Source organism: Biomphalaria glabrata, chromosome 7 (assembly GCF_947242115.1).
Source record: "Biomphalaria glabrata chromosome 7, xgBioGlab47.1, whole genome shotgun sequence".
NCBI classification, from domain to species: domain Eukaryota; kingdom Metazoa; phylum Mollusca; class Gastropoda; family Planorbidae; genus Biomphalaria; species Biomphalaria glabrata.
This window is the reverse complement of record NC_074717.1, coordinates 4,715,640-4,732,524: the sequence shown is the minus strand read 5'-3', so window position 1 is coordinate 4,732,524 and position 16,885 is coordinate 4,715,640. Positions and strand designations below refer to the sequence as shown.

Below are 16,885 nucleotides of genomic sequence, written 5' to 3'. Positions count from 1 at the left end.
ATAGCAATTCATCCTTGCAACATTTCATCATTATAGCAATTCATCATTGCAACATGTCATCATTATAGCAATTCATCCTTGCAACATTTCATCATTATAGCAATTCATCATTGCAACATGTCATCATTATAGCAATTCATCCTTGCAACATTTCATCATTATAGCAATTCATCATTGCAACATGTCATCATTATAGCAATTCATCCTTGCAACATTTCATCATTATAGCAATTCATCATTGCAACATGTCATCATTATAGCAATTCATCCTTGCAACATTTCATCATTATAGCAATTCATCATTGCAACATGTCATCATTATAGCAATTCATCCTTGCAACATTTCATCATTATAGCAATTCATCCTTGCAACATTTCATCATTATAGCAATTCATCATTGCAACATGTCATCATTATGGCAATTCATCCTTGCAACATTTCATCATTATAGCAATTCATCATTGCAACATGTCATCATTATAGCAATTCATCCTTGCAACATTTCATCATTATAGCAATTCATCATTGCAACATGTCATCATTATAGCAATTCATCCTTGCAACATTTCATCATTATAGCAATTCATCATTGCAACATGTCATCATTATAGCAATTCATCCTTGCAACATTTCATCATTATAGCAATTCATCATTGCAACATGTCATCATTATAGCAATTCATCATTGCAACATTTCATCATTATAGCAATTCATCATTGCAACATGTCATCATTATAGCAATTCATCATTTCAACATGTCATCATTATAGCAATTCATCCTTGCAACATTTCATCATTATAGCAATTCATCATTGCAACATGTCATCATTATAGCAATTCATCATTGCAACATGTCATCATTATAGCAATTCATCCTTGCAACATTTCATCATTATAGCAATTCATCATTGCAACATGTCATCATTATAGCAATTCATCATTGCAACATTTCATCATTATAGCAATTCATCATTGCAACATGTCATCATTATAGCAATTCATCATTGCAACATGTCATCATTATAGCAATTCATCCTTGCAACATTTCATCATTATAGCAATTCATCATTGCAACATGTCATCATTATAGCAATTCATCCTTGCAACATGTCATCATTATAGCAATTCATCCTTGCAACATGTCATCATTATAGCAATTCATCATTGCAACATGTCATCATTATAGCAATTCATCATTGCAACATGTCATCATTATAGCAATTCATCATTGCAACATGTCATCATTATAGCAATTCATCAATTATTGGGATGTAAAGTAAATGGTTAAGGTAAGGTTTAGGGTTATATCAAATCATAATCTGATAATAATGTTGAAATGATGAAATGTCTTGTATGATATTTTGTTTTCTTATTGTCTTTCATTCTCTCTCTTTCTCTTTTATTCTCTTTCAATATCTCTTTCTCTTTTTGTTCTCTTTCATTCTTTCATTCTCTTTTTTCTCTTTCATTCTCTTTTTTCTCTTTCCCTTTTTTTTTTCTCTTTTATTCTCTTTCATTGTCCACCATTCTCCTCCTTTTTTATCTCATTATCTTTCTCCTTCTCTCTATCTTTTTTGTACATTCTTTCTCTCTATCTCGTTTCCTCTTTTGTTTCTCTCACATTCTCTCTTTCTGTTAACATCGTCATCAAACTCTTGACTTAAGAGAGCCAGAGAAAGCCCTGGACAGAAGCCCCGCGGACATGCGGAATGCGTGTCTATTTCCATACAAGTCAAGTGACTTCCCCGACCTGGTGTATGGGACAGGCGTACAGAACATAAGAGACTATAGCTTCCTTTCCTTACCCTGCACCGGGTGCACAGTGAATCAAAAGTTTGGCTTCAACTGTGCAAGGATAAAACCCAAACACAGCAACGTCACGTCCTACACAGAATTAGGATAGATTCTATAGGCCTTAATATCTATCTCGGAGGCGCGGTGGCTGAGCGGTAAAGCGCTTGGCCTTCCGAACCGGGGACCGGGGTTCGGATCCTGGTGAAGACTGGGATTTCTTATTTCGGGATCTTCGGGCTCCTCTGAGTCCACCCAGCATGATGTAAAGGTCATCTGTTTCTGTGGCTCAAGGTTAACGAGGGTGTCATGTGGCAAGCACAACAATCAACCAAGCAAATAGTAATTTCCCCAACTAGTGTCAGGTACCCATTAGAGCTGGGCGGACTTAGAGGAGCCCTGAAGATCCCAAAATAACAAATCCCAGGATTCGAACCCGGGACCCCCGATTTGGAAGCCAATCACATTATCATACCCATACTTCCACAGTCTATTATTTCTAGTTCTAGGTCATTCTAAAGCTTTATGCTCTCCCTTTCTCTATGTCACTCATTCACTCATATTCTGTCTCCCTCTCTCTCTGTCCCCCTCTCTCTCGCTCTACCCTTCCCTCCCTCCCTCTCTGATGCCATCTTTCACAGCCATTACCTCTCTCCCACTGTCTCCTTCCCTCCTCTCCCCACACAAAGTCACGTGACTGTAGCAAACCCCTCAAGAAATATTAATATAGAGCCTTTCGCTTCTACTATGCTAGAAAATTAGCTACCAACATGTTAAACATTTAGCTTCCTATTTGCTAAACTTTTTTTTTCAAATAACGCATACGTTGCTTTTTTTCTAGAAATGAATGTAAAGCTATTTTTTTATAATGACTCAGATTCGTCCCTTAAAGAAAAAAACTAAAAAACAAAACAAAAAAACAACTGGATTAAAATACTTAGCAATATAGCCTCTTTCTGGAAAACGACACACGCTTTTAAGCCAGTGATTCTCAAAGTTTTAAGAGTGACGCACTCCACCCTCTTTTAGCCTTCACACCCTGCTTTTTGAAATTCAGAAATTCATTCTCCTGGCGTCTACAACAAATTATTTTTCATAGTCCAAAAAAAAACACACAAAAAACTGACCCCCCCCCCCCCCCCAAACATCAAACAAGCAACAGAAAAAAAAAAAGAATATTAAAAAAAAATAAGCTTAACTAAGGGAATGAACTGATAAGTATCTGATGTATTGGAAAATTATGGGGTTTCAGGTATTAAAAAAAAAACTAATTAATAAGTATTAAATGATTTACTAATTGGTTAATTTTTGGATTAATTCGTGTATTGTTATTGACTATGAATAATTGTGCAAAATTTCAACTTGATCCGAGATTGGGAAGTGGGAGGAAAAAACGTAATTAGGGGACTAAATCCATATATATATATATATCCACGTCTCTCATTATGTAGCATCTATCCCACTTATTGCTAAATAAATAAAAAAATTAATCACCAGCAACTAATTAACTTATTGTTTAATTTTTAAATGATTGATTCATGTCTTCGCAATATCGAACGAGATAGACATTCAATGCAGAAGAGTTTGTACGTCTGTAATGAGTTTCATCATTGTTTTGCAGCGGGCCTGTTTTGTTTACGTAAAATGATGCTATTGATGATGAGAAATGATATTGAAAGGAAGGGGGTTGCTAATAAAGTGCTGTGCATCGGGCACCATTCATGCTCACTAGGCCTCTAGCCCCTTGGGTTTCTCTTCTGAAAGCTCAGAATAAAGAATGTCTTTGGGAATTTCCCCATTTGGCCTGAGGTGACATGTCAGAGCAAATAGTAATTACCCTTGCGTCAATAGAGCATAATTTTCATAGGTATAAATTGTTTGTGGTCTTAATATAAAGTAAAGTTCCCTTTTCAGACCTTGTGGTCTATAGGGGGGGATGATGTAAAGTTCATCTGTTTCTGTGGCCTACGGTTAACGAGGGTGTCATGTGGCCAGCACAAGACCAACCGCCTTTACTTTCCCCAACTAATGTCAGGTACCCTTTAGAGCTGGGTGGACTCAGAGGCGCCGAAAGATCCCGACATTAAAAATCCCAGTTTCACCAGGATTCAAACCCGGGACCCCCGGTTCGGAAGCCAAGCGCCTTACCGCTCAGCCACCGCACCTTTTGGTCTTAATATACTAGGGAGAAATTTGACCGTTCTGACGAAAGAGGATTGGACGCATAGGCGAAGACGTATTGACGTCTTGTTCAAGACGTCAACGTCGGCCACAATGTCCTCCTTTTTAGAAGATAAAACGAAGTCGATTTACTAGATTGATACTCAAATATGGAATTATAATTACAATGTAATACGCAACCTCGCCTTCGCGTCCAACGTTCTGATAAACGCTGCATTTAGCCATAAAATCATCAAGGAAATTTTTTGAAAATCATATTCCAAAATTGAAACACATCTGTGGCCAAATAAAATAAGCAATGGCGCCGATAACAAAAAAAAAAAGACCCAAAACAAATTAAGTTTCTGAAAAAAATAACAGCGCCACACACATTTGGTTTGCAATAATTATAAATTTTATAGTATTACATCAATTAGGCTGTAAAAGTGAAAGAGAAAAAAATCCTGGCCAATCGATTCGCCCAACCTGGTTAATTTGTCAACTCAAAACTTTTATTGGCTGGCAATTGTTTCTTATTACTTCCTGGCCAATGAATTGCGATTTATTAGGTCTATTTGCCGGTTAAGAGAACACAATAAAATGAGACAGGTCTATAGACTAGCTCAGTGTTTCCCAAACTGTGTCGAGGAACCCTAGTGTTCCTCGAGGCCTGAATAGGTGTTTTTACATCGCACTGGAATAATTAACTAGATTTCTAATACGTGAATTAATCTACAAGAGCAGGGTGCCAGGACATCCGCTCTGTTATCAGCAGCAGACGCCTTGGCTGGCTTGGCCACGTTCGTAGAATGCCAGTAGGTCGACTTCCACAGGACATCCTGTATGGCGATCTAATAGAAAGCAGGAGAGCCGCTGGTCGCCCACTTTTACGGTATACGGATGTATACAACCGCGACATGAAGCTCTTCAAAATCGACACTGGCAACTGGGAAGAGGTGGCACTGGACAGATCCACATGGAGAGAGAGCATAATTGAAGGGTCACAGATTGCAGATGTCATACACAACAGAAGCAGAAAGAAGGGTGATAATGCAACGGCGCCTGGTGATCACATATGCCCAACCTGCGATCGCAGCTGTGTATCAAGGATTGGCCTCTTTAGTCCACAAGAAGCTGCAAAGGGAAAAGATCATCTCTCGAGACGTAAAATGCCACAGAGAGAATTAATCTCCCTTGATAAATAAGCAAAATGTTCCGCTAAACGCTTAGAATGCGTGAAGTGTTCCGTGAAAGAAAAATGTTTGAGAAACACTGGGCTAGCGGAATGTTACCAATCGCTAAGCTCACACTTAGCGGTACGCGTGGCCCCAGGCGAGAGTCATACGCTGGCCCCGTAAGCTGTAAGCGTAAACTATATATACCGTACCACACCAAGCCTAAGGGCTCATCCGCCTCTAAAGCAAGGCCTAATTATTGTTACGAAACGTAGTACCCACGTAACCCACAGTACCCTACGTAGTACGTAGGTACTGTACTGTTAACCGTTTGACTACATTACATACTGTACAGTAATTGTTGTGCATGTACAGTTTTACTTGTAGGATTTTTTTCTCCAGTCCTCCAATATTGATTTGGTTGCCTTTAATCAAGGTAACTAATGATTCAGAAACATTTTGCACGAGACATCAACAAACTAGATAGCAATGATTTCTGCTGTCGCGGGCTCCCCTCAGGGGCGGGGCCTGGTCGGTTTACCCCTCTCACCACCCCTTAAGGCCGCCTCTGCTACGCTGCGATTGTGTAGATAACATATTCCGATGATCTGTCGGATTTTTTGTTTCCACATAAACTAATTAGTACTAATGAGTAGAAGGCAAAGCGCAGAAAGACTGTTTTCAGCAAAAGAGTTTTAGTTCATACACTGCCAGGAAACATAAATGATTTACCAAATTGCCTTAGTTCAGAAACAAAAATTTAACCTTGGTTAGGCCAATAATGGAATATGCATCCTCATTAAGAAACTGGAACAGACACAAAATAGAGCAGTGTGATCATAGACATAAATAAATATAGACTGGCCGAAGGAAGTAACTTCATGTAACTTGAAAACATGTATATCTATTGTATTCGGATTTCCGAATTATGAAAAATTGCATGATCTTCAGTCTTAGAGATTAAACAAAACTACACTGCCTCCTTATTTACAATATAGATAGAGTCTAGGTGTGTGGCTGAAATAGATATGAATACTTAACTTTTATACTGCTCATAAATGCTGTATAATAAAGTACACAAAATTGCAAGTCACAAATTTTCGTTTCATAAAACTCTTTAATCGGCCAGTCTATATTTATTTATGTCTATGAGTGTGATTCATAACAAACGAATATTCACATTTGACTAGAGTAACACCTTTAGTAAAATCACTAAATTTAGAAAGTCTTTAGGATAGAAGACTCAAAAGTAAAGTAGCAATTATAAAGCACTGAACCATAATCTTCAAATACATACACAAAATCTAATAAAATACTCAGAAAGACACAAAGATAAAGGCACATTCCTCGTCCCATATGCTAGGACAAATTTGTACAAATACTCCTTCTTCCCTAGTGCTATTAGAGCATGGAAATGATTGCCTGAGCTAACCAGGAAAACCAGTGACTCGGCAGAATTTAGGTCATTGACTAATATGCATGACTGAATGCATGACGCGTAGGACGTAATCATCTTCTTTTTTGAAGTAACGTCTGTATTATATAAGATAAGTTCAATGAACCGCACTTGGGCCTCTATTTGAGAAAAAATATTCTCCAGAAAGCTGAAAAAGATTGTAACATAAAAAAAGAATACTTAAAAACACACACACAACAAAGTTTACCAATGGGGATGGCGCACAATCACTGCAATATATCGTATTACTGCAAAATGTATCCCCCTTTTTCTACATAACACAAAATGGATAAATTGCCACTAATTATATGACTAATTGGTTGGTTTTGTGCCTTATTCACGTGTTGTTGTGAATAATTGTGCAAAGTTTCAACTTGATCCGAGAATACGAAGTGGGAGAAACAACATGTACAAGATTTTGACCAGACAGACGAGAGTGTGGTTAATATATAAAAAACACCCTCTGGGTCAGGATTTTAACATGTTACCATCACAAAGGAGATACATGACAGCTCTCACATCAACCGACACAGGAACTCGTTTGTTTTTGCTTGCATTTAAATGGGGAAATAAAATTCTAACCTTCTGATGTACATTTCGCACATTTAATGGAAACTGTGGCATTAACTCTTTCTCTCCGTAATTATTTACCACATTCTGATGGAATCAACGCTGGTATCGTCAGTTAGGAGAGAAAGAGTTAACTTATATTTTGTTTGCTACTGTATACTTTGCGCTTATAAATAAAAGTAATGCTATGCGTAATGTGCAATGGTAAGACAAATTTCCTCAGTGAGAATAAACATTTTTATTATTGTTAGAAATGAACAAGTATTCAATCTCAGGCACTGCCAGGTATGAGTTTTGTTAAAAGGAAACGAAACTCAGTGTGGTCCTTCAATCAGTGTCATTGAGAAATGTTATGGTGATGTGGCAGGTCTAGAGCTGTACCGCCCTCTGACGGATAATGAGAATTTGTTTTAGAGCTGTTAAGGACATTCGAGGTATTTGAGAATCAGTTGTCATTATCCCCTCGGTTGATATATATAACAACAGGGTATATTATTATTTTTAACCAACTTCCAATCTTCCAAAATCGCTTAATATATAAGAGTAATAAACTAAATTTCATTCTCTGGCATTACGATTATATTATAATTATTATAATAGTAATTATTATTATTATTATTATGCTAGAAACGAAGAAGTATTCATTCCTCTGACGCTGCCAGGGTCGATTTTCGTAAAAGAGAAACAAAATTCATTGTAGTCTCCCTTTATCAGGATTCACTGAGGAATTTTCTGGTGACCGGCTCTCTGGTGGTCCATGCGGCTTCGCCGTATGCTCCATGGACGCCGAACTAACAAGCATAACTCGGGCAATCGAGGTTATTAGAACGAAACTAGCGCAACTACAATTGTGCAGGTAACCGACTCTCGCTTCAGTCTCCTAGCTATGGGTGGCGGCGGGGGAGGGTCACCCGTAATAGAAGAGGCCGTCTTCGCCGCAGAAAACATCCGCCGAGCAATTGGAGCTGTCGTTTTCATGCAGTGGGCGCCTTCACATTGCGGCGTGATCGGCAATGAAACGGCAGACACCCTTGCACGAGAGGGAGCTTTGGCAGCCACTCACCTTGAAGCACCAAGAAAGTTTTTAGAAGCTACGGCGTTATGAGAAGTGGTTAAAATCCTGGGAGGAATCCGATAGAGCACGTAGTGTCTTGCAGCATATGTGTCACCCAGATCGCGACGATCCGTGGTGGCGGTTAAAGAGGTCAGAACAAGCAATCATTGCGTAGTGTAGGAAGGAACATTGTCCCGTAGGGGCATACTTTGCCCGGTTCCGTCAGAACTACGACTCTCGATGCCGTCACTGTGGAGAGAGCATCAAAACAGTGTCGCACGTCTTGTACGAGTGTCCCCAGCTCCGAGAGCTAAGGGGGGACGTGTCTGAGCAGTCACTCGACTTGTATGGTAGCTACGAGGCATTACGCCGAACGGCCAAGTTTTTTGACAGAGCACTACGGGAGGATTGAGTCCTTCCTGCTCTAATTTTTCAATAGGAGCTCCTCTCAGGTGATTTGGCGGGTCTGCAGCAGTAGCGCCCTCTGACAGGCAACGAGTATCTTCTCAGGAATGTTAAGGGTCTTGAAGGTGTCTGTGAAGTCAGCTGTCATTATCCCCTCGGTTGATATATCAATGGGATATATTGTTATTTAAGATGTACCCTATAAATGCTGAATCTCCTAGCCTAGGTTCCCATATTTTCTTTGTTTCTCCATTTAAGTTTCTCTTATACAGTATTATAATACATTGGTAGGGTGATGTCAATAATGGTAAAGTTTTTTATTCTTTATTTTATCAATAAACAGCAGATCAGTATTATTATTACTATCATTATTATTATTATCATTACTAATTGTTTTAATTTATTAATTAATTAGATTGTTTCGAAAATGTAAATTTAATCATGTTAGACACTTCCCCCGTGCAAAGAATGAAGGGAGATAATTGTTCGATTTTTCTGTATTATGTTAATCTGCGTTACAAAATAGCAGGACAAAAAAAAAAAACCTGAAAATAAAAACCCCCGTTAACAATACAAGTTGACAAATGAAAAAAAAAAGACTCGATTTTTAAGCTAGAAATCAAATTTATGTAACAAAAAAAATAATAAAAAAATAACGCTATTGTAATTACTACACCACACAATGGAAGATTTTCACAAATTGGTAAACTGGAGATTTCAATTATACACACATCATGCAGAGCAAGCATAATGATATTAGGGAGTTTTATATTCGCTGGCAGTAATCTACTTTGCAGCCAAGCGTCTAATTTACTTATCTATTACGATATTTCGAGTTAATTGAACTATATTCAACTGTTTCCCTGTGTTCCGCGGAACCCTAGTGTTCCTCGAGGCCTGAATTATTCCAGTAATTCGTGGAACACCTATTTAGGCCCCGAGGAACACTAGGGTTCCTCGGAACACAGTTTGAGAAACACTGTACCAAAGATTTATGTTGTAATTATACTCACTGAACTTATCTGAGATCGATAGATGTGCCCCCAAGATAAACATAACTCTATACTTGTCAGAACATTGCCTGGTCATTTCGGCCCTTAATCTGACCTTCCAAAAACTGGACATTATAAAATCCATTTAGTGACTGGTCGTTGAAGCTGTCTATTACATGCAGTACAACGTAGCTAACAAAAAAAAAGGGGGCGGGGGGAGGAAAAAGGTTTGAAACTCATCAATAATGATTGATTACCCGACTAGAGATACCCAATGGAAAGAGGATTTGACGCCCTCTCTTCTGAAGCCCCCTTAAACTCCCTGGTCCCCAAGTGGCGCGAAGGACACGTGCTCAAATGTTTGAGAGTTCAATCAATGGAACGTAAAGCTCCCTCTTTAGGTCACAAATTGCGACTCTTCAGGTCTAGTTTCCTTGGGCCAAAAGGAAAGCGCAACATCACTCACTTTTGGAGGAGGGGAGATTTACGCGAGAAACTAATCAATGTCAAGGACGCTAAATTGAATTTCACCGTTGCCAACTACATACAAAGATAATTGAGTTGGAATTTTGAACACATTCTCAATGCGTGGCAGACGATCTGTTTTATTATCGCTAGTTAGTTGCCTATTTGTATTTAAATACGTTGTAAGTCATTGTGTGAAAGTCTAAAGCTTCCTTAGTAGTTCCCCATTTTAGACCTTGCGATCTACTGAGCAGACGATGTTAAGGTCATCTGTTTCTTTAGCCAACAGTTAACAAGGATGCCGTGTGGCCAGCACAACGACCAACCACCTTTACTTTACCCAGCTTAAGCCAGCCACCCATCAGAGTTGACTGGACTGAGAGGTGCCCTTGAAATATCGAAACTCAAAATCCCAGTTTTCACCGAGATTCGAATACAGGACCCTAGGCTCGGAAGCCAAGCGCTTGACCACTCAGCCACCGCGCCCCTTTAATGCTTCCTTCATAAAGAAATGATTTTGCTCTACAAACGGAAGAACTTAGAAAATGTGATTTCTGCAGAACCAACAAAGTGTACATCTTTTAAAAAAAAACAAATCTTACCCACACTTCTGTTATTCTGTACACAAGATATACCAAAAAGCTTTGCTATTTTTAAATTTTCCCGCCATCTACGAAAATCTCCAACGGAGCTACCCAAAATCCTTCCCAAGATGCCCGTCAATCTATGACATCACTACACTTTGGAGGATGTTCAGGGTAAGTTTAAAAACACAGTTATCTCCTCTATGCATTTCAATTTTTTTTGGGGATCTTGTTTACATTCTTTTAACCATAGAATACAGCCACATAGAAAAAGAAGAGAAAGCGAAATAGATAAATGTTGTGTGTGTGTGTGGGGGGGGTGATATAAAGTAACTTACAGAAAATCGTAAGAAAATGAAACAAAATAAGGGAGAAATTTAAAAATAAATTAACAAACTCAACAATGTCAAGGACGCCGTATTGAAAAATCCCTGTTGCCAACTATTTAACACAAAATTAGTTTGTGCTGCAAGCGAATAAGCTTAGACAGAAATGGATTCTACGTTGCTGTACAATTATTCTATGATTCAGTGAACTACTTCAATATATCTGTATCCTGTAAACCTGTTATTCGCCATAGATGTAGATCTCCTCCAATCATATTGACTACACCATATAGAATTATAGATCAACGAGGCTTAACCCACGGCCAAAGAGGGGGGGGGGGCAATATCAGGCTGGGGAATCGGTGATGTCCGGCTCCTTAAATTTTCTACACATAATACAAAATAAGGCTGGAGAGTCGGATGTAATGGATATAATGAATATTTTGCTATGAAATTTAGCACAAGTAATGTTGCAAGCTAAAAATCTATGGCCATATTACACGATTTTCGGGGCTCGCAAAGACCTTCCTTCAGGGAAAAGTACCAGGAAAAAGAAGAGGCAGAGAAAGCGATGGGAGGTAAAAAAGACAGAGATGAATGGAGAAAGACGGTCGACGAATCTTGTATGGTGCCCTAACGGTTCAACAGACTAGGGGATAGGTCAAGGTAAATGTAGTATATACAAGTATAAAAGTGAAGCATAATAAATATAAAATGTTGAAAACTTTAAGAGTAATTAATTTATTTCTATGCCTACCCCCCTATAAAAACTTGAAATAATGGGCCGCAAGCATGCTTAGAGCTATAACTTTTTTTCTATGTAATGTATGAAAAAGTAGAAAACGCCAAACTGTGGGAGATGAGTGAACAGAAAAATATAGAAGTGCAGATCTTAGAGCGGAAGTGGAGATGGATTGGTCACACCCTTAGAAAAGATACCAGCAACAGAGCTAGACAGGCCTTAGAGTGGAACCCCCAGGGAACAAGACGCAGAGGAAGACCAAAAAGAACATGGCGACGCAGTGTACTTGAAGAAGCAGAGAAGACCGGGAAGAGCTGGGACACCATCAAAAAGCTAGCAAGAGACCGTGGAGAGTGGCGTGTTTTTGTCGAGGCCCTATGTCCCATGAGGAACTCAAAGGAGTGATGATGATGATGATGAAGCATGCTTAGAGCTATAACTTTTTTTCTCTATTTAATGAATATAGTTAATTCTACTTCATAATCATCTACTAGTATTGAATAATCAACAGCTGAAGTTTTATTTAACTAGCTTTAGCTTTAACCCTTAATGCGCATGTGGTAGTTTAACCTCCCAAACATTAGAATTGTAATTCCATTTAGAATGCACTCATTGTAAAACAGCTCAGCACTTTAAGGGTTAAGACAGTGTGCGGCCCTTAACTTGCATATCAGATCTCTGACAAAAAGGTTTGGTATCAATGATGTAATTCATCAACCTAAATACCAGATATAGGAAGTGTAAAAAATGTATAGAATTTCCTTGATTACCTGATCAAGATAGGTAGCAGACGTGACATCCATTCTGCTGCATTGACGTCATAAAAGGGAATGAACTCTTATTTCTTATCTACGATCAGAACTCAATGTCTTTGGCTACAGTCTGAAGTTAATCTCACTATGAACGATGGACACTTTCGTTGCTCTGGCTATTGAGTTTAAACCAACTATTAAACATAAACATCTGTTTAGTTCTCTTAATAATATATCTTCGTCTAGTTGCTACACTTCTGAAATCTGGTCATCCTCAGTTCGCTTTGTATCTTAATCGTACGTTTCATGCATGCCGGTTAAGCTTGTTTGTTTTTTCTTCTTTATAGATTTGGCTGATACTACTTAACAAGAAGAAATATTTTTATTGCTTAGTCTAGATTGTAATTGTGATCAAAGTGTGTTGTAATTATTCCTTCCCAACTTATCTTGACTTTCTAGTTGGCATATAGATTGCCATGAGGTAGTTAGCTAATTAAAGAATAGAACAAGTATATTTAATAATAATAATAATAATAATAATTCACGATTCTTTTCATAGGTCAGTGCGTACAGTAAAGTTTCCAATAATTTAGATTTCTCTTACATAATATCTCATATCTACACAACTTCAGATCTCTACATAATTTCAGATCTCTACACAGTGTCTGTACACAATTTAACATCTCTACACAATTGCAGATCTCTACACAATGCCTGAACATAATTAATTCATAATTTAAGATCTCTGCACAATGTCTGTACACAATTGCAGATCTTTACACAATGCCTGTGCATAATTTAAGAACTCTACACAATGTCTGTACACAATTTCAGATCCCTACACAATCAAATCTCTACACATTTCCGAATTTCTAAACACAGTACACGAATCTATAGTTTCTAATATTTTCCCTCTAGCTGGCGTTTACCAGTGACTAGCACGTCATACTGTCGCTCCTGTCGAAGCCACATGTGACCACTCGTTCTCGTAATGGGTTGCAGCCTCTTTATCGTGACACAGGCTCGACCTATGTGGGTCAGTTAAAGTCGGATAAGAGAGATCTATATCGATTTTTTATTGCATCGAAAAGATTCTACTTCTAATTTGTATTTTTTTTTTTTTGGTTACGGCCTTAAACAATCTATTTGTTAATATCGTTCGACCCCCAGAGAAGCTGCAACAACAGGTTGAGAACCTTTGATTTTGATAGGAAATCAAAGTTTGTCCTTCAAGAAGCCAAAATTTTAGTTCTGTTTTTGTTATGTAAACAGTTGAACAATTGTCTCCCTTTCCTAAATTTTCTAGACATGTATGATTTCCCCGATCTGCCATGAAGGAGTTGGTGGGCTGGTGAGGTCAGGAATAACATATCAGACTTGAAGGAGTTGGTGGGCTGGTGAGGTCAGGAATAACATATCAGACTTGAAGGAGTTGGTGGGCTGGTGAGGTCAGGAATAACATATCAGACTTGAAGGAGTTGGTGGGCTGGTGAGGTCAGGAATAACATATCAGACTTGAAGGAGTTGGTGGGCTGGTGAGGTCAGGAATAACATATCAGACTTGAAGGAGTTGGTGGGCTGGTGAGGTCAGGAATAACATAACAGACATGAAGGAGTTGGTGGGCTGGTGAGGGCAGGAATAACATAACAGACTTGAAGGAGTTGGTGGGCTGGTGAGGGCAGGAATAACATAACAGACTTGAAGGAGTTGGTGGGCTGGTGAGGGCAGGAATAACATAACAGACTTGAAGGAGTTGGTGAGACTTACTTAGACTTAGGTCCTCCCGCGCCGTTCGGCGCATTGGGCGGCAAGCTGTCTCTATAATGATCTGTCACTGGCAATGTCTGAAGCCTCCTCCCACCTGGTGTCCACTGTTCTGAAGGAGTTGGTGAGGACAGGAATTATATATTGGATGCGCCGCCGCCGGTGGGCTGGTGAGGTCAAGAATAACATATCAGACTTGAAGGAGTTGGTGGGCTGGTGAGGTCAAGAATAAATCCCTACACAATTTTAAATCTCTACACAATTTTAAATCTTTAGACAATGTAAATGCCACCATTGGTCTCGGACCACGATGAATTGATCATAAATCAAGAACTATCCAAAGGCTCACTAGTTCTCTACCTGACAGTACCCCTTCAAGTCACAACTTGGTTTGGCATTACTCCATTCAGTTTGCTCCCCTTTGTTAGAGATTAACAAAAAAATTTACACAATTATCCCCCTTTTTTGACTTGTCTTCGTTGAAACTCCATGAAGAGCTCAAGACACCCCACTGCGCCCCTTGAGGACATTTCGGGCAACAGTTTATCCCCTTATTACTAAAGGAGCCATATTCCTTTGTGAATGTAGTCAAGTAATTAAACAATAACACAAAGTACCACATCTCAGTATGAGAAATTAATTGCTTAGAGATGGTCTGGTTAGGACAATACTAACAGTACTTTACAGTAGCTTCTTCTAGCTCTCCCTTGAGGGCATAGACATCCTCTTTTAATTAGGACAGTTAACCCTCCACCTAAGACTCTTATTACTTAGAGCGTCGAGAAGGCGAACCGTCTTGAAAGAATCCCCGAAGGACCTTTTTTTTTTGCATCTTTGGGAAAGAGAAAGGTGGAGGGGGGGGGAGGTACATGGAGGAGTAATTAGGACCTGACAATGCTAATTAATAGTTCGTACTTCCTTGGCCGAAAGCGAGTCCTCGAGGGGGACATGATGGGGAAAATTTCCCTTTGACGCAATAACCATACAAAGCTCATTACCAGAACGGAGTACTCACCCCTTTAAAGAACAAAAAAAATGTATTTCTTAATTAAAAACGTATTTAAACAATTTAAATGTTGAGGTCCTGGCAAATTTATTTTAATTCACAATCATAAGCAATCATTGTATGGCTGATTCGTTCGAGTTTGAACCCGGCCCTCTGTCACCCTCAGCCACCCTCAGCCCCCTTCAGCTAACCTCAGCCACCCTCTGCCACCCTCAGCCACCATCAGCCACCCTCTGCCACCATCAGCCACCTTCAGCCAACCTCAGCCACCCTCTGCCACCATCAGCCACCTTCAGCCAACCTCAGCCACCCTCTGCCACCCTCAGCCACCCTCTTCCACCATCAGCCACCTTCAGCCAACCTCAGCCACCCTCTGCCACCATCAGCCACCATCAGCCACCATCAGCCGTCCTGCAGGAAGGTTTGGGCTGGGACTAAAAATGGCTCATACAATTAAATCGTTGAACAAACTGTAACCTACTTTTGTAAATATCGCATGTCATGTTAAAAGAGAAACTGGGGTATGAACATATATCTTGTGTGCTATCGCACTAATTCCTTGCTCTAATTATGCACAGTTTTTAATTATATACAATTGTAAAACAAATTTCCTCACGGATAATAAAATCATTATTATTGTTATTAAGTTATGGGCCGGGTTTTATGGCAATGCCAGGGCCGGTTTTGACCCCCCAGTCCGCCCTTTGACTCAAGTCACGTAAGTATCTTTATTTGAAAGGACATCCAAAACAAAAAGAAATGAATCAATGACAGTCAACAATCAACAATCATAAGCCTTCAATCATCAATAATTAATCATTAACAATCAAAAACGATATCTAAAATCAAGCTTAAGCATTTATCATTAAAAACCTTCAACGATCAATCATTGGCAACCATCAGCAATCAATCTTTAGTAACCATCAACAATCAATCATTAGTTACCATTAGCAAACAATCACAAACGATGAAACAATTACAATCATTAGCAATCATTAGCAATCTTATATTTTGACAACCTTAACAGACAGTGACACATGTCAGTATCTCGACACGGCTAAGTGGACTATAGAAATCACGACAGCTGGCCACATGATAAAATATTATGGACTTCGACAGAGGACCAGTCCCAGCCCACTGCAACCTCTGCTGTCACTTTCATAGGCCCCGCGCTAATTCAAAGTGTAAATTATTAAATTAAACAATTATAACTGAATCCACTGGAATTTAAAAAAAAAAAAAAATCCAGGAAATCTCTTGAAATTATTATCTATGTAGGAAACAGAATGTTGACTTTGCTACACGCAAGGCTCGTAAATTAAAGTTAATTTGATCGTGATTTTATACTTCGTAAAGAATGAATAAAATGCAAAGACGAATTTATTTTCTAATACAAAACTTTAATTTTCACTTATTATCCGTATCCCTACCCAGACTGGGCCCCGCTCAATCCGTTTCGCATTGGGCCCCGCAATTGCTATGGCCGGCCCTGCCTCGACACTATAGATCGGTGTTTCCCAAACTTTTGACCTATGTGTACCCCTTTTATAATTTGTGTAATGCTGAGTACCCCCCCCCCCCCCAACAACCACACTTTAATTTATTAACAGAACATAATAAATGGGTATTTAAAAAAAATC

General features: G+C 39.0%; 1 protein-coding gene across 4 annotated transcripts in view; it reads right to left on the bottom strand.

The window, feature by feature from the left end:
* Positions 1–16,885, bottom strand: part of LOC106063694 (FMRFamide receptor-like) — a 141,034-nt gene that overhangs the window by 10,710 nt on the left and 113,439 nt on the right. Inside the window, exons 1-2 of one of the 4 annotated variants that reach the window (XM_056037050.1) lie at positions 13,079–13,446; positions 12,493–12,963 (exon numbers count right to left, since the gene is read on the bottom strand). The exons of 2 other annotated variants lie outside the window; for them this stretch is intronic. The gene's annotated coding sequence lies outside the window, so the exon portion shown is untranslated. Of the gene's footprint in view, positions 1–12,492; positions 13,447–16,885 lie in introns of those variants that run through there. One more of the 4 variants, XM_056037048.1, reaches the window with a different exon arrangement.